The sequence below is a fragment of the Amblyomma mixtum genome, chromosome 4, assembly GCF_055824585.1.
Source record: "Amblyomma mixtum isolate Tamu chromosome 4, ASM5582458v1, whole genome shotgun sequence".
NCBI classification, from domain to species: domain Eukaryota; kingdom Metazoa; phylum Arthropoda; class Arachnida; order Ixodida; family Ixodidae; genus Amblyomma; species Amblyomma mixtum.
This window is the reverse complement of record NC_143015.1, coordinates 108,728,652-108,746,808: the sequence shown is the minus strand read 5'-3', so window position 1 is coordinate 108,746,808 and position 18,157 is coordinate 108,728,652. Positions and strand designations below refer to the sequence as shown.

Sequence of the window (18,157 nt, the reverse complement as noted above, 5' to 3'; positions counted from 1 at the left end):
ACACCTTTCCTTATTGTAATTTTATTGCTGACTTTATGGAGAACTATAGTAGCAGTGCAATCCTTATAAATATCTTCCAATATTTTCACATAACACTCTTCTACACCCTGATTCCGCAATGCCTGCGTGACTGCTGAGATTTATACCGAGTTGAATGCTTTCTCGTAGTCAATGAACGCTATATATAGGGGCTGGTTATATTCTGGCCATTTCTCGATCACCTGATTTATAGCCTGAATATGGTCCATTGTGGAGTATCCTTTACGAAATCCTGCGTGATTATTAAGTTGATTGAAGTCTAAGGTTGTCCTTACCCTATTAGCGATTACTTAGTAAATACCTTCTAGGCAACAGACAATAAGCTGATCTGTTTGTGATTCTTCAAGTCCTTGACGTCTCCTTTCTTTTGAATTAAGATAATGTTAGCGTTTTTCCAAGCTCTACATACTCTCGAGGTCACAAGGCATTTCTTTACAGCATGGCTAGTTTTTCGAGCACAATCTCTCCTCCATCCTTCAACAAATGTGCTGTTATCTGATCCTCAACAGCTGCTTTCCCCTTTTGCATTGCTCCTAAGGCTTTCTTTACTTCCTCCTTCGTTACTGGCGAGATGTCTCGTTGCTGTACTCGACTGCCTCTCTCAGTAACGTTCCGATTACATTCGCTACTCTCTAGATCTGCGTAAAATTCTTCGGCTACTTTAACTATCTTATCGATATTGCTAATGACATTGTCCCCTTTGTCTCTGATCGCATAGATCTGGTTTTTACCTATGCCTAGTTTTTTCTTCACTGATTTTAAGCTACCTCCCCTCTTTAGAGCATGCTCGATTTCCTGCATGTTAGACTTCCTGATGTCAGCTACCTTACGCTTATTTATTAACTTCGACAGCTATACGAGTTCTATTCTTTTTATGGAGTTAGACGTCCTCATGCTTTGCCGTTTCTTAATCAGATCTTTAGACTCCTGAGATAACTTCCAGGTATCCTGTTGAACCATCCTACCGCCTACTTCCACGGCACGCTCCGTAATGATATCTGTGAGGCGATCATTCATTGTTTCAACATTACGGTCGTCATCTTCAGTTAAAGCGGAAAATCTGTTCTGCAGCAAAATTCTGAATTCCTCTACTTTCCCCTTAATGCCAACTTCTTAATAGACTTTCGCTTCAAAAATTTCCTCTATTTTTTTTTTTCAAAACTAAGCTAATACGAGACCTTACCACTCTGTGCTCGCTACAACGGACCTTTCTGAGGACCTCCACGCACTCTACAATGCCAGAGTGAGCGCACAGTATGAAGTCTATTTCATTTTTAGTCTCACCATTCGGGCTCTTCCAAGTCCACTTCCTGTTGGCTCGTTTGCGGAAGAAGGTATTCATGATCCGTAAATAATTTCTATCTGCGAACTCTACTAATAACTCTCCCCTGCTGTTCCTAGAACCTATGCCATAGTCACCTACCGCCTGGTCTCCAGCTTGATTCTTGCCTACCGTCGCATTGAAGTCGGCAATCAGTTCAGTGTACTGTGATTTTACTTTGGTCAACGCCGACTCCACGTCTTCATAGAAAGTTTCAACGATCTGGTCATCATGGCTTGTTGTAGGCGCATACGCCTGCACCACCTTCAGCTGATACCTCTTATTACAACTAATTACGATAGCTGCCACCCTCTCATTAATGATATAAAACTCCTCTATGTGGCTAGCTATATGCTTACTGATGAGAAATCCTAAGCCTAGTTCTCGTCTGTCTACTAATCCACGATAGCACAGTACGTGTCCGCACTTTATTACTGTATAAGGCTCATCTGTCCTCGTAGCCTAACTTAGCCCTATGACATCCAAATTAATACCCGCTAATTACTCCAACAGTACTGCTAAATTTGCCTTACTGGATAAGGTTCTTGCGTTAAACGTTTCTAGGTTCAGTTTCCAACGGCGTTCTGTCCGGAGCCAATGATTCTTAGCACCGTCTGCTGCATCACAGGTCTGACCGCCACCCCGGTCAGCTGCTTTCTGCCGGTGAATACTTCCTGCCGGTGAATAAAGGGTTTCCAATCTAATCCACTAAAGCCACACCCACGTTTGTATCTAGCGACTGCGAGGCGATTGAAAAACTTCGAACGCATTTCGATAGAGGCGAAATGAACGCCCGTGTGCTGAGCGTTTTTAGCGCTTAAGAGCCCCGGGTGGTGTAATTAATCTGAAACCCTGCTGTGCGGTGTACCTCAAAGAGCGTGTGCTCCTTCCGGACGTCAATCCCGACATGGCAATTTTCTTTAAAGCATAAGATTTACTACGTCCTGCTCCGCGTTTCGCCGACTCCTTGACCTAGCGGGTGCGCATGCACTAATTCAGTGAAATGGCGCAGGCCTGCAAAGCCGAGAGTCGGCTCTATCCTCCACCGTATCCCTTCGTCGACAATTATCATCAGACACATTGGAGGCGGCTCCAAACACGCACTTTACCCTCCCCTTATATACGTTCGCGCTATCACCAAGTCTACAAAAACCCCTCCTGTTGGTCAAATGTTTAGGGGAATCCCCCAAGGTGGAGTAGATTTGTAATAAGGGAGTAATTACTCATTTGCATCCACCCGAGCGCAGCCATACGGCTACAAAGGAAAGCTATACAGCTTTCTCAGAAACTTCGTAGTTAAAGAAAAATTCGTCCTGGTCCGGGGTTCGAACCCAGGACCACCGCTACACCGAAGCAGTCGCTCTACCAATTGAGCTAACCAGGACGGCAAGCTTATGGTTGGACGAGAGCGAATTGATCAATAACTCGAAGTGGGAACTGTGTTGGTCAAATGTTTAGGGGAATCCCCAAGGTGGAGTAGATTTGTAATAAGGGAGTAATTACTCATTTGCATCCACCCGAGCGCAGCCATACGGCTACAAAGGAAAGCTATACAGCTTTCTCAGAAACTTCGTAGTTAAAGAAAAATTCGTCCTGGTCCGGGGTTCGAACCCAGGACCACCGCTACACCGGAGCAGTCGCTCTACCAATTGAGCTAACCAGGACGGCAAGCTTATGGTAGGACGAGAGCGAATTGATCAATAACTCGAAGTGGGAACTGTGTTGGTCAAATGTTTAGGGGAATCCCCCAAGGTGGAGTATATTTGTAATAAGGGAGTAATTACTCATTTGCATCCACCCGAACGCAGCCAAACGGCTACAAAGGAAAGCTATACAGCTTTCTCAGAAACTTTGGAGTTAAAGAAAAATTCGTCCTGGTCCGGGGTTCGAACCCAGGACCACCGCTACACCGGAGAAGTCGCTCTATCAATTGAGCTAACCAGGACGGCAAGCTTATGGTAGGACGAGAGCGAATTGATCAATAACTCGAAGTGGGAACTGTGTTGGTCAAATGTTTAGGGGAATCCCCCAAGGTGGAGTAGATTCCTGTACGGTGCAGTTCGGGTGTCCACCGAGATGACAGAGAATTTCCTTTCCTCAAAAAGCGTTGCGTTCAAAGGGCAAGGCATCGCGCCGAACGGGTGGTGGCGTTCCTCCCAGCTGTACGGTGGGGGGGGGGGGGGGGGGGGGGGGCTGTGAGCGCGCGGAGCGAGAGAACGTCAGTGCATCGGCTCCGCCAAGTTTCGGCTGGAGCCACGTATCTTCGACTGCAACCCCGTCAACCCAGCCGTGTCTGGCTTCCCGAAGTCGTCAGCTACCTGTGCATACCTCTCGCACACAGGTGGGGCAAAATTTAGGCCTTTTAGGGCCGATCTTCACTTGGGTATCGTGGCGGCGGCGCCCGGCCATCTGCGCCCTGCCTGTGGGAATAATGCATTTTCCTGGCGCATTTTCCCTGTTTACATGAGTGGGATGCACGAGAAAGTTGACATGATGCGCTGCTCTCGCGTTTATGTAAACGGAGCTTATCAGCGGTCCTAGTGTTATGCGCTTTTCTTACAGTTGCACTGTAAAAACTAGCCGTCACTTTGACGGTCACCCTTTGGTCAATTTCGACGGGTCCTCGGTGTATTCAGAAAAGACTGTTCCTTCGGCGTGAATCAGGGGGAGAGGGCAGAGCAACGAGGAGCACAAAAAAATAAACAAATTTTCGGCCTTCTGATTAGCTCTTCTTCGTAAACGTCATACGACCGATGACCTATCGCGATGCGGTCGCGTTTGGCGCCGCACGGACTGCGCGTGCGATTTTCCAGTCTTCCGGAGCCTCTGCCTTGCCCTCGCGCCGGACTCTCCTGCCCTGTGCCCAGTCACGACCCCGACCCGCTTCTTCTCCCTATTCTATTATCCCCTTCCCAGCAAAGCCCGGTTGAGGTGACCCCCACGTGGAGGCAATTACCAGGCTGAGCTTTCCCACACTTCTCCCCCCCCTTCCCCCAGCGCACTACCGCGACAATAATCACTATTATTATTCCCGGAGCCTTCGGAAGGAGCGGAACTGCGTCGCTCGCTTCTCTGTTGCTTGCTGCCTCGTTTTCGCTGCCAGTCTCGCCCTAGCAGTCAACGCGGTCGGTCGCGCGCGGCGCTCGCTCCGTCGAGTTCGTGCGCGCCTCGAGGCCGCGGCGTGTGCCGCTGGCCCTTGCGGCCCTCCGCCATCTTGTGCCTACGCTGATCGTGTGCGCCCTGTGCCCTGGAGCCCTGTGTTTTGGATTACCGCTCCTAACCAAGTGTTCCTCGGCCCTTCCACCATACCAACTACCTGGTGTGGTTATCCTCGTGCCTGTTCAGGAGCCTGGACCGACGGCCGCAAAAGTAAGTTTTTGCCACTTTTCTTAGGCCTTTCGCCGCCCGCCCACGTGGTTCGCGTCTCCTGATTTCGCCTTTTTCCGATCTCACTCACTTTAAATCTAGTCTTCCCTCACTATTTTCTCTTTTCTTTCCAAATCTTCCTACTCTTCGCGTGCTCACTGTGTTTTCTAGCGCTCGCATTTCTTCTCATCGTTCTTCTCTTTTCCACTATCCCTTTGTCCCACCAGTAGCCTTCCACCCTCGTGTCTTAAGCCTTTTTTTCCTTGCCGTTCCGCGTGGGACTCTCCACGTCACTTAAACTTTCTGAAATCATTTACTTCAACACCAGTCTTTTCTATTTATTTCCACTCTTCCTTCCAAGTCTTTCTACTCTTCTTCCCGTGTTCACTTGTTTTTTACTCGTGTTCCCTGACCACCTCCCTCGTGTCCTAAGCCTTTTCTCGCCCACCCAAGTGGGACTCACCTGTCCCTTCAGCTTTCCTAACTCACTTACTTCAACCAGCGCCTCCTCTATACCATAGAGTAACATAAAAGTAAAGAGCGGACACTCGGGCCCTTTCGCGGCCGAGTTCGGCGCTTCCCCGTTTCCGCCAGATGGCACTGAACGTGCAAATAAAAAAAAGAAAAAGAGTATGGTCTTGGCATATCTTGGCTTGCAGTGACGTGCGCTGCGCGCCTACGGCCGCAGTTACGTCAGCAACAGCGGCGTCTTTTAAGTGCGTCAAGCCAACGGGCAAGCACGCCCAGGCGGCAGTGTGCGACGGACCGACGGTGTGAGCGGCTGTATTTTTTTGCGGCGTCTGCAAGCTTCGTGGGCACGTCCGTTTTGTGTACTGCTGTGGTGCTGCGACGGTTGTTTCTTCCACCCCGTGAACTGTCCAACAAGAAGCTGCAGCTGTCGGCCTTAAAGGCGGCGGCGGCGGCTCTTCCTAAGCACTTCCAAAGAGGCAACAAAGCTGCGTCAAGGGCAGATGCCCACCACCAGGTTTTGACAGTAGAGCCTCCAAGATTCCTGTTTAGCCAATCATCTCTGAGGCCAGTGCGTTTCCCCGGGTCCGCTAGGTGCGCTGTGCACAAAAGTCGGCCGCTGGGGCCTACGGGAGTGTCCGCTCTTTACTTCTATATTACTCTATGTCTATACTTTCTGTGCCTGGGAGAACGAGAGGCGAACAATGGGAGCCCGCCGTCGGGGCTAGTACGGCCTTTCGCCGCCACCGGAGTAGGATCACTGCCGCGCCGTCGCTCATAGAAACGCAGACCGTTCGCAGCTGTTCTGTCGTTGAGTTTTTGGCTGCATTCATGTTGTTTCAAGTACAATCAAAACTTTTTTTAAAAGGGAGCTCAGAAGCACTTGTCGCTAAGGGTAACCGGACCATTTTAGTCGTGTCTTTCGCTGCTACTGCTGTGCAATGCGCTCGCGCGTCGTCTGCTGCGCTGATATGACAGCGCGCGCCTGCTTAAATCCACTGCGTGGAAAATTGTTCTGTCACCTTTAAGTTCGCTTGTCTGATGGTCGTTATTTGAAAGCAGTGCTTGGCAGCAGCTACCGTATTTTCCGGTGTATAAGACGCGGCTTTTTTTCTAAAATCTTGCTGGTGCGTCTTATACAAGGGTGCGTCTTATATGCGAATTTTTCATCTTTTTTTGCGAGTTCATCGATTACTCCGGTTCATGCTCAAGCTTTTTTCACATAAAAAATATCACTACCAATAACGCAGTTGTAACACGGTTAATACTTCAATACCGGGACCGCCGTGCGCGACATTCTAGGTGATCTTAGTCATCAAACGGCGGGGATGACGACTTCCGGGATCACAAACGCGCGGCTGTTTCGGAGGCCCCAAGCAAAAGTAATGAGAAGCGCCAAAAGATGGTGACAATCGTGCTTTTCACCATTGTCAAGACAAGCCGGCGTTCTTTTTTAGTCACCCTTTGCAACGTTTTTTGCTTCGTGTACGTAGTGCATGTTTCAGCCGAGTTGCTTCCAGAAATGGGTGAACCTTTTGATAGCGCATCTGAAGATGGAGACTTCGAAGGTTTCAAGTAGAAATAAAATTTTATGGACATATGGGGAGCTGTATCGTTTTTTCTTTTTTTGCTAAAACGTGGACGGGTATGGCGTGAGTGTTGCCTTTTTTGATCACTTAGCGTTGCTTAAGGATTGCTCACAGGTACGGTGCATTTCGCGATAGTCGCGCAAGCGTGTTTAATTAAGCCTCACTAGCCTAACTGGGTAAACTGGGGTGCGTCTTATACACGGGTGCGTCTTATATGCGAACTTTTTCAGTGACAGCTTGCATATATGGCAGGTGCGTCTTATACAAGGGTGCGTCTTATACACCGGAAAATACGGTAATACTGAAAGCTTGGGCTCTGAAAGAGCTCCGTCGCGTGCTGTTGTTTACTCATGTAAGTAGCACGTAAAGCGGTAACTGATCCCGCGTTTCCTTCGTAAAGTCTTTGAGAGTTACCATTGTCGCCACCGAAGCCAGAGTTGGCGCCAGAAAATGTGGAGTTTTGCCAACTGGTTTCATCATTTGATCTGCCGCGCACTTTCTGCAATACTGCATGGTGTCTCGAGTCGCATCGTTGACGCTCAACTTGATCGTGTATGGTACGCGCGAAAAATGCGCCCTGCTGTCAGTGCCACCAGCTATGTAACGTGAGACGCTGCATCATCTGCCTGCACATAACGCTGCGCAGATATAGAGGTTCATATATTCAATATCTGTGCTTTGTGAGTCAACACTTACTCAAACTCGAAAAAAAAGTATTTATTGTGGAGGCATAATACAGTAATACAGTGGAGGCACAATACAGTCTACACGGCAGTAAAACATACGCTATCCTCAGAGCCTCGCGTACTTTCGCGAAAGGGGCTTTTTGTGAAATGTTTAACTACGTCATGCTTGTCACTGACATTGAATGCGTATGTCACAACTATCGCCCGTCAACCGGCTGCCTGGTGCAAGCCGCTGAGGCACAGAGGCCGCTTTACGCTCTCCTGTGGCCTAAAAGCGAGCGTTGTACAACATTTATTTTTTTGAGGCCGGTCAGCCCGTGCGTGGTGCAGGGCTGGGCAAGATACTTCAAAATAGTATCTTCGATACGATACTCGATACCTTTGAAAATTGTATCTCCGATACAGATACAAGATGCAGTACCGAAATCAATTTTCGATACAGATACTTGATACTGTATCTTCGATACTTCGATACATCACTAAAATATCAAATATAATATAGGTTATATTACGACTAACAAAGTTTACATAACTGAAATCACTGTCCAATAATTCCGGTAATATAATTGGAGAACTTAGGAAATGTACGTGTGGTTTCTGTAACCTTTAGTGTATTTCTATGGAGCACTTTTTCCTGAAAGGACTTATAAATGAATCCGACCGCATGGATCTGTTGAAGCTCCGCTGTCTGCGCAGTTGGCCTTGTTAGAACTTTAATTTGGACTAAAGCCATATACCACGTGTCCCAGCTAAATGTAACCAAGCTTTTAAAAAACACGGGGTGTCCTAGCCATCTGAAACCAAATGAGGGTTGTTTAGAGTCGCGTGACCTAGTCCGCAGTATTTTTTTCATTCTTCAAGGTTGACTAATTAGTCAAGCTTAATTAACTAACTTTTTATTTATTGACTTCAGGAACAAAGTGTGAATGAAAAAGTTGTAGATCGCTTCGAGAAACAACTTACTGAGACTTTTGCAGCAAGGTAATATTTACGTGAAGTAGTTTTTTTTTCCCGCGCTTTTAACCATAACCCGCACAATAAGAAAAAGCTTCCACAAGACAACTGTGCCACTTCAACGTCCCAAGACGCGCCTTAGAGAATAAATTACGTTTTTTTTCTGAAGTCCTCTCCTCGATGAGACTTTGGGTGCACATTGGGGCAGAGAAGTGAGCGAGCAGCTGGTCACGTGATAACTTTCTTTTAAGGCCAATAAATGAAGCTACGTATATCGTAACTTGACGGAAACAGCACTACTATCCGTTTTTCGAGGTGATCTAAAACTTTTGCATTGACACTTTCTTCCTGAAGTTGATAATTAAAAAGTTAGCTAATTAAGCTTAACTAAGTAATTAAATTTTAAGAGCGAAAAAATACTCAAGACTAGGCCACGTGACTATGAACAACCCTGAGTGGGTTTCACTAGACCTGGACACTTCGCCTTTTTTAAAAGTTTGGTTACATTTAGCTGGGACACCCGGTATATGTTGCAGTGATTGCTTCCGTAAGCAGCCTAGCGAAAAATCATTTAACCCAAAGTTCCTTATACGAACCAATCTGTGAGCACTTGGCTATATGAATAAACCTGAAACGTTTTCGGTTCGATACTATAGAGTACTTACCCGATGGCCTGTGCCTTTGATCAAACTAAATGATGCAAGCTCCGTGCCCTTGGGAACCGAACAGTTAGTTTGCCAGTACTGCGATAACAAACTTCTGAAGCTGAAACTATTCTTGAAAAGCTGGAATTAAAACAACAACAAGTAAAATGGCTGAACGTTTTTATTAGGCTAAAGATATTCGTTACGTTTACTTGAAGGTCTTAAGTAACAACATTTGCTCGAACCGCCGGTCCGAAAGAGCCCCGCGATGTGGGCGCGCTATAAGGAAGGCAAATGAAAAAAGCCTCTCTACAGGAGCAGACGAGCACGTCGCAGTATTATACTTGACGAAGGCGCCTCTTATCAGTGGATAAGAATGAAGCATAGCCACATCAACTCGAGGATCTTGTAAATAATTGAGAAATTGAAGCTTGTGGGAATCTGGCTTTCCGCCGTCGCCTTTGCGCGGCTGTGCCGGCCTACCGCGTTGTTTCTCCTCTTTCCCTTGCTCCCGCCTCAGGCGGTGGAGAGGCGGCTAGGTGACTAATCACTGTCATTTGGCCACAGCTCCGCCCCGGCTCCCCAATGGCCTTTGCCATTGGCGCCTTTTGGCGGGAATTCCGGGACCCGCTTTGGTGGCCGCGCACTGCGCGACCGTCCGAGCGGGGCCCAGAGAGAGATCCCTCCGAGACAGCGTAAGGTGCGTACGTTACTGTTTTGTCCGTGCCGGCCTTTGCCGTTCGGATCAGTGCTTACTCGAGCTCGCCCGCACGTGTCCTCTGACCTGCAGCGGCTCGAGCCTGTCCAGCGGGGTCCAGCGACCTCCGACAGGCGTACCTTGCGTTGATTGCCCACTCTCTCTCGCAACCGGCCCAACGGTCGACACGAGAGAGAGATCACAGCACTGCCGCGGGGACATTCTCCTGCAGCGGCGTGCTAGCGGTGCGCATTACTCGAGTCGCTTCGTGCGCGCAGCGGAGCCTTGCTCCTCGCGCGCCCCCGGGACGGGGTGACTATTGAGTGTGTGTGTATCAGCTGGAGGACGACGTGAATAAACGTCTCCTTTGTGAACTGGGAGGCCTATTTCTTTGCGGCGAATCGCTCTCCTCCCAGCGGAGGTTGAGTGCGCCGCCGCGGTGTCCCAGTGTGTGTGTGGTGACGGCTGATCGGGGCCCTTGGCTCGCGCGAAGCTCGAACCCGCGGTGGGTGGTGGCCTGTGTCCACGTAGAAACCCACAAGCTTCACTAACGCCTTCTGAGAATGCGCGGCTTGTCCCAATCAACCACCGTACGTCCAGCGGACGTACGATGTACGTCCCTTAACGGATGTACGGATATCCGTGGGAGATCCGCCGACCTCCGACGGATCTCCGAGGGACGTCCGACGGAGGTACATTTATAACTAAAAAGATCTCCCACGGACATCCGATACGGATATCCGCGGATATCCGCCGCGGATCTAAAGAGGACATTGGCATTTTGCAGGCCTTGGTGACTGCAGCCACTAATATAACTGTCATATACTAAATGAGTTTATATACAAGCCCACAAAGTGTTCTATATCAGGCACAGGCCTCATCGTACGCATATATTTATAGGAAGCAACCAAACACAAAGCAAGTTGTCGTAAAATCAAACAATTTTATTAAAGGCATTAATGCATGCTTTCAACCTTCAAGAGGCATTCTTCATGCTTGACGCTGGAAGAGGTCCGATGCAATAGGACGGGTTACTGTATGCAGGTTGTATTCTCATGTTGAATCTGTTGTAAAAAAGTTTTCCCCAAGAAAACAAACAAAAATGCAAAAACACTGTCACTGAAAGGGTACATGATTTTTGCAATTCAAGATACTGCCACTGAAGATCATAATAAAAATACTATAGCTATAACATACCTGCTGACTATGTCACACATTCGCAACCATCAATTGCATGAACCGTCCACACATGTGCTGCAAAGGAAAAGATGAAGAGTGCATGAGGAGAGCTGATAATTTCAACACACTTCGAACTTACATGTAGACCAATGCTCTGTAGCGCAAGCTACAACACGGTTGCTCTGAATGGGCTGGTGACGTCCGTGCAGCAACCCTGAGGGAACAAGTGGACAGGTTGCGAGTGGGCAACATGCACTTGCACTGCAACTAATACATACCTGTTGACACTACGATGTGGCACATTTGCAACAATCAATTGCACGAGCTGTCCACATACACGCTGCAAAGAAAAAGATGAAAAATTAATTTCAACATACTTCGAACTTACATGTAGACTGCTGCTTTGTAGTGCAAACTATTACATAGTTGCTCTGAATGGGCTGGCCACGTCCGTGCAGCAATACTGAGGGAACAAGTGGACAGGCTGTGATAGTGAGCAACATGCACTTACACTGCAACTAATACATACCTGTTCACACTACGATGTGGCACATTTGCAACAATGAATTTCACGAGCCATCCACAGACACACTGCAAAGGAAAAAGTGAAAAATGCATTTGTGGAGTTGGAAATTTTAACACTACGAACTTACATGTAGACTGCTGCTCTGTATTGCAACCTGCTAAAGCAGAACAGTAGCACAACAGGCTATTCACGTCATACCGGCAGAAGTTTCATGCAATAGGAAAGGTTACTGCGTGCAGGCAGTACTCTCATGGTTGAACTTGGTATTCCAAAAAGGGATGCTCTGAAAAACAAACCAAAACACAAATAGAATACTTTTACTGAAAGGTTAAGCAAATATTTAAGTGCGAGATACTGTAAGTAAAAACATTAATGAGAGACAATATCAAGAGAATTTCATAATTTTGACCCATAGTTTCTCCAGCCTTGCTGCCACATAGTAATGCAACTCTATGATGAGATAAGAGGTGCACAAGAGTTTACAATGCATATAGCACACACAACAAAATCAAGCTAATAATCTACAATGTCACCGTGCCAACCACGGCTTGCAGAGGTATGTTACCTTCGGGTTGCAAAGGTCTGAAAAAAAAGACACAAAACACGAGAGCACGCAATTCTTTTCCCACCGGTTGCATGAGAAAAGATAACACTACATTTATGTTTCCCTGCATATTACTGAAATAGTAATAATGAAGATAAATTTTCAAACAGGCTATGAAGTTAAAAAAAAAAAGACTTGTAAAGGCACAAAGAAAATCGGCGTGGGACAATTTACAGTCAGGAGTGTTAGGGCTGGAAGAATTTGAAAATAGACAGTTTAACAGCTTTGCACGCATTAAGCAAGAACATTTCATTAAGAAGCTTGTGAAGAAGTAGTGGAACATAACAGAGGCTGGTATGTTCCCTTCATCTAATATGAACTTTTGGCACTATAGTAGGATGCAATTCAAGAATGCAGCAGCGAATGCCCCTCAACAAAAGCCCTCCAGCCAATGCCATCGACTGGTTTTCATGATGTGGCGGTTAATTACATTTCACGGAGATACATGCGAGCCACCTGGGATTTCACGTTAAAGAAATAACTACGACGTCTGAGAACTACCTGATGACTTAGTGGTTAACACAAGGCTCAGTAGAGAAAAGTTTGTGGGACGTGGATTTTCAGAAAAATATTTATTTTTACATTGCCTCACTAGGCAGTCAGCTGAAACTTGTTGAATAAGTTCGAACATCTATCTCCCCTCATTAAACTGCTCTGGCTAACAGCACAGTACAGAATTTTTTTCCAAGAACTCGCATCCCGAAAACTTTTATCCACCACTGTACAAGTACACTGCACTATAGCCAGATGCCCTCTACTGCACAGAGCAAAGAAAAAGAAAGTATCAATCATATGAAAGGAAGAAATTTGCACCGTAGTTCAAACTTACCTGTAAGCTGCTGCTGTACTCTCAGGTAACATAGGTCATAGGTCAGTCACATCCATACTGCATGGCCAAGGAAACAAAATATGAGAGAGCAACCTGTACTGCACTTTGTCAACATAACGTAGACGTCATGATGCAGCAAAACATGGCCTTTGTTGAAACAAGCCCGCTCACAAGGTTCGCTGATGAAGCACCCAGCCGGCACTAACAACAAATCTGATGATCCACAGCTCCACAGGAGTAAGGAAGAGAGGTCTGCTCACAATCCAGGGATATGTATCTCTAGGTGTGCCATATATGGACCTGCTACCTTGCTCAGCACTGAGCCTTATATTTGACAAAGCTACACCAATGCACTGCATAGCCTCATTGTAGTTAGTACGCAGCGATAATAGGTGAATAACATGTGGCTGAAGTTCGGAAATTTAACAGAACACTTCAGTTTTCAAAACAATGCTACTGCACAGCGCAAATTACTGTGCTGTAGATGGCTGGAAACATCCATTTGACAAGCCTAATGTTGACACAAGTCGATAAGCTGTGAAGGTAGACGAATTTTACATTATTTTCAACCTACCTGCACTTTCCATGGCATGGCATAACTTAGGCACCAATACATTACGCACGCGGGCCACATACACACCACAAAGACAGTAAGAAAATAAGAAATCAGTCGCGAATCACTGCAAAACACACACAGCCCCGACATTATCCTTTTCGTGCGTTCTGTTTTATTGCTATTAAGAACTTACGTAAAACTGCCTCAAGATTCACACCATGCACGTGTACACCTCGTCTCAATTTTTTTCGTAGTGTAGAACGAGAGAGGCGCGATGCACTGGCTTACGGAGCTTCGCGACAGGCTCGCGAACGCGGGCAAACACGTTTGCGGCAGCTATCGCATCGTACTTGTAACTTCCACAGCACTTTGCTCATCCCACGGCAACATCATCAAAGTAATCTTCAAGCATAGTTACTTACTTGCAAGTTATAACACGCCGCTTCTTTCATCCGAGGCAACAAAGAGTCGGGTGCAGTACGACGTCGGGGCTATTTCACGACAGCTTCGGGTCCAGAAGAAGGTCTTGACGAGCGCATAGGTGATTGATCACATTTATAGCACAGCCAAGCAACCGCAGAACAAACAAACCGCATACTGCAGCAAAAATAAAGGTTGGAAGAAGCACGATGCCACGAAAAACTACGCAAAGATCGTGCTGTTGGGCACCGCGCCGCCCGCGACGGAACTGGTGGCTGACGGATTGGATTGGATCGACTTTAAGGCCTGTCGTTCTGCCGCGGCTTCTGGTAGGAGTTTAGTTTTCATGGAAGGCAGCATGCCTCGGTTACCTCGGCGGAATGCTGGAAGAGAAAAGGGCATTGATCGCAGAAAGTCCCGCAATTAGTTTAATTCAGGTTCTTTCATATCAGCACCATATTCGAGTGATGTTAATTGATTAATCCGAATATGCAACTAATTGCCGGTATAAAAATTTGATCGGCTGAATTTGTCGTTTGCAAATAGAATTTCTTTTAATTTTTGTATGAGGAAAAACAAAATATGTATGTGATGTAAGTTCAGATCCCTACAGGCATATTCACGGATACCCGTCGGACGTCCGTCCGCGGATATCCGCCAGCTATCCGATAACGAACGTCCTTCGGACATACTCCGAATCTCCGATGCGTATGTCCGGATATGGACGTCCGTAGGCATGCCCTACGGACATCCCCACCTGGCACTGGAGATTCGGATCTTAATCGTACGTACTACGGATATCCGTGGTTGACTGGGGTGTTGTGCTGACATAGTCGACAACAGCTTCTTCTGTAAGCTTCTGAGCATGACGGCGGAAGTCTTTCATTTTTGCTCGCAACCAACTTGAAATAGGGGTGTAGAACAGCAGCAACTATTGCCTCTTCTGCACTCGGTTTCATCTTCAAAAGATGGTCAAACCTGCGGCTGAATCCATTTCCAACTCCGAAAAACGCTGATCCAGAAGTGGTAGCTTGGGAGTTAGCTAAAAAGCAGCGAAGGTGCTGCCGCCCGTCTTGTACTACCGCCTGAGCGAGCGCTTTTACAGGTTTTTTTTTGTATCGAGTATCGTAAAATACACGATACACTAAAAATGTATTTTCGATACCGATACTCCGATACTCTAGTTTTCAGCACGCGATACCTAATACCGATACACAAAATGTATCGAAAGATAGTATCGAAGATACATGTATCTTCGATACTGCCCATGACTGGCGTGGTGCGCACGTGTGTCGGTGCGTCAGTACTCCAAAGGAACTCAAAGGGGTTGCGGGTTTAAAACAAATATTTAATCGCATGCAGGAAAACACAAAAACATGTAAAAACAAACACAGGAGTAGCTGAAAAACTATACAAAACACGAAACGCGACAAGTAGGAGACAGACAATACAAAGAACACACAAATCCAACTAGAGAGAACAAGAAGGCGTACAGGGCATGAAAAGAAGTAATATACAAAAAGTTAGAGCTAGAAAAGCAGAAAGTCCAACGGACAATTCACATACGGGGGCTGCGGCGATGACTCTGGTTCGGGTGGTTGTGGATGCGACGATGGCTCGACGGCGGCGGGCCTTGTGCGATGGAACGCGTGCCTCTGCGCGGTAACTCGGCCCTCCACGCCCGCAAACACACCACCCAACCTCTTCAACTGCCTATTTCCTCCCGACTGTCCAACCGCTCTCTGCAACCTGGACGGGCCGGCAGCTAGCATACTTCTTCCCTTTCCCTCATCATTGTGGCGCTTTTGTCAACGCGGTGACGACGGGGCAGAGGGGACGCATGAACCCGCTCAGCTCCCTCAGAGCGCCGCGCGGGAGAGCAGGAGGGGACGCAAAAGGTCAGTCTTCCGTGGCAGGCGTCGTCGAGTCGGCTATGCCTGCATTCTCCACTTTAAAAAAAAAAACAGCGCACCCGTACCACCGCTCTAGAACATACCACTCCTGGAATTCCAGCGTCGGCTTCGTTCGCCGATGGCTGAGCCCCGAGAGAATTCCTGACCAGAAACATTCCACTGGTCTGTGACACAGCCCCCCACTAAAGAATATTATACCATAATATTTTGCTAGGCACAGACCAACGCCAAATCGCTATCAACAACGAGAACATGGAAAAAAGGTTTTAACTGTTCCGCGTCACAAACACACACAAAAAGCAATGAGCACTCAAAAGTGGCGTACATGTTACAACCTACAGCCATACAAGCGGCTATTCAATCATTTGACCACCGCACAGTCACGACAGTCTCTTCACACACGCAAGAGTATCTGCACTCGATCTCGCGGACGCTTGTCAGTTCACGCGCACCGCACTGCACTCACTGTCGACGTCCACATGAAGTCCAATCCGGGCATCACATGACACGTGTCACATCGTAACAGCATACAGCTTACATTTATATTACGACACAACGTCATCACAGTGGACACAGTCAAGGGTATACAAAAGATCACTGCATGTAATCAAGACAGCGGACACATACACACACACACACACACAAAAAACTGACACTAGAAGGGTGTGACAGCAATCTAAACAACCCGCCTGGGCCCATTAGTCTACCCTGACGTTATCACTCTCTGAAAGGGCGTCTCAATGACAGGAACCTTCGCACGGGGTGCCTCTCGTGTGTGGCCTTTGGGAGTGGATCGCTGGCAGGAGCCGCAGGACATGACAAAACGTTTCGCGTCGGCCTGCAGTCCCGGCCAGAAAAATTCACTTCGAACTTTGCGCACTGTTTTTCTGGGGCCCTGATGTCCTCCCATTACATTGCCGTGAGCGTGTTCGAGCACTGATGTCCGAAATTTCTTGGGAATGACCACTTGAATCATGGTTGAAAAACAGCGCACAAAAGACTAGACACAAGAGTAAAGGCGACGACAGGACAAGCGCTTGTCCTGTCGTCGCCTTTACTCTTGTGTCTAGTCTTTTGTGCGCTGTTTTTCAACCATGAACCTATACCAACTCGCCCAACTTAACGTTCTACTAAGACCACTTGAATGTTTTCCCCTCCAAATTTAGACGTGAATTTGCGTTGGAGAACTCCGCCTTGGAAGAAAAACTGGTAGCTATCCCCCTTTCTGCTGTGTACCATCCGATCCACTCGGTCAAAGCATGCCCGCAGCGTGGGGTCACGCTTCTGCTCTTGGCATAGGTCTTCGCGGCTTACGTTTTCAGAGTTGACCGACACTCTCAGTCCCCTTAGTTTTCCGTTCTCCCGGGCTTGCCCCCTCGTCACCACGGCGTTTGCCTGGTCATCCTCTCTGTCTGCGAAGCTGCTCTCCCATTTTCCTCGGTGGCGTCCGCCTCCGCAGCGCTACCACTCCCTCGTGGCTCTAACCCTTTTGAGGACGGCATCTCTTTTTGGCGCTTCAAGTTTTGAAAAATTTTCCCATGCGTGAGCGTCCACGTACTGCTCCGCTCTTTCTATCATTTCCTCCAGGGTAGGGTCCTTTTTCTCCTTAAGAAAGAGCTCCAGCGGTGCCGCACAGCTCGAAAGGAACTGGTCCTCCACCATCAGCTCAAACAAAGCCTCATACTCCTTCTTGGTGCTGGAAAGCTCTACCCACCGCTCGAGGAAGTTCCTCAGCCGAGTCACAAACTGGGAGCACGTTTCTCCATTCATGGGCGATGCCCCCTTAAACTTCTCTCGGAATCCTTCCTCGGTCAGCCGAAATCGCAGCATCAGAGCTTGCTTCAGCTTGTCGTAGCTCGTACAATCGGGTGCGGACATCCGGCTAAAAACGTTTAGAGCCTCGCCGCTCAAACACAGGCTCAAATAAGTGGCCCATTGATCCCGTGGCCAACCTTGGCTCTCTGCCACGCGCTCAAAACGCCTCAAATAGGCATCGAGGTCATCGCGCTGTTCATTAAAAATAGGCATAACTTTGTGCGGGTTCACTTTGTTCTCTTTAACCGCCCCTCTCTCTTCCGAGCCGGACCTGGAGTCCGTTCCAGAGACACTAGCGGGTTCCCGCCTCAACAACAACACCTCCTTTTACTTTTCAAGTAAAGCCATTCTTATTTTGGATTCTTCTCGTTGCCTCTCCAACTCCTCATCTCTCATACGTGCTTCGCGTTCGGTTTCCTCCTTGCGCCAAGTGCGTTCTGCATTTCTCTCCTCTCGGCGCCTAGCACGCTCCTGCTCAATCCACGAGAACAGTTCTTTCCCGTCGAAGCCGAAGCTTCTTCCCTGCTCGACCAGTTTGTCAAACTCGACCT

General features: G+C 47.7%; 1 protein-coding gene and 1 long non-coding RNA gene across 10 annotated transcripts in view; one reads left to right on the top strand and one right to left on the bottom strand.

The window, feature by feature from the left end:
• The first annotated feature begins 4,404 nt into the window (after positions 1-4,404).
• LOC149347789 (uncharacterized) overlaps positions 4,405-18,157 on the top strand; it is a 50,732-nt gene continuing 36,979 nt past the window's right edge. For all 3 annotated transcript variants that reach the window (XM_089587456.1, XM_089587455.1, XM_089587457.1), the window contains exon 1: positions 4,405-4,729. The gene's annotated coding sequence lies outside the window, so the exon portion shown is untranslated. The remainder of the gene's footprint in view (positions 4,730-18,157) is intronic.
• On the bottom strand, positions 10,688-14,683 carry LOC149347793 (uncharacterized). Of its 7 annotated transcripts, XR_016292662.1 has the most exons (9): positions 13,881-14,683; positions 12,903-12,959; positions 11,597-11,752; positions 11,473-11,534; positions 11,366-11,406; positions 11,222-11,283; positions 11,083-11,157; positions 10,962-11,018; positions 10,688-10,828 (listed from the first exon to the last, which is right to left on the bottom strand). It is a non-coding gene; the product is annotated as an uncharacterized LOC149347793 (long non-coding RNA). The 7 variants fall into 7 exon arrangements; XR_016292658.1 differs by having other exon boundaries at positions 11,222-11,406; XR_016292659.1 differs by having other exon boundaries at positions 11,083-11,283.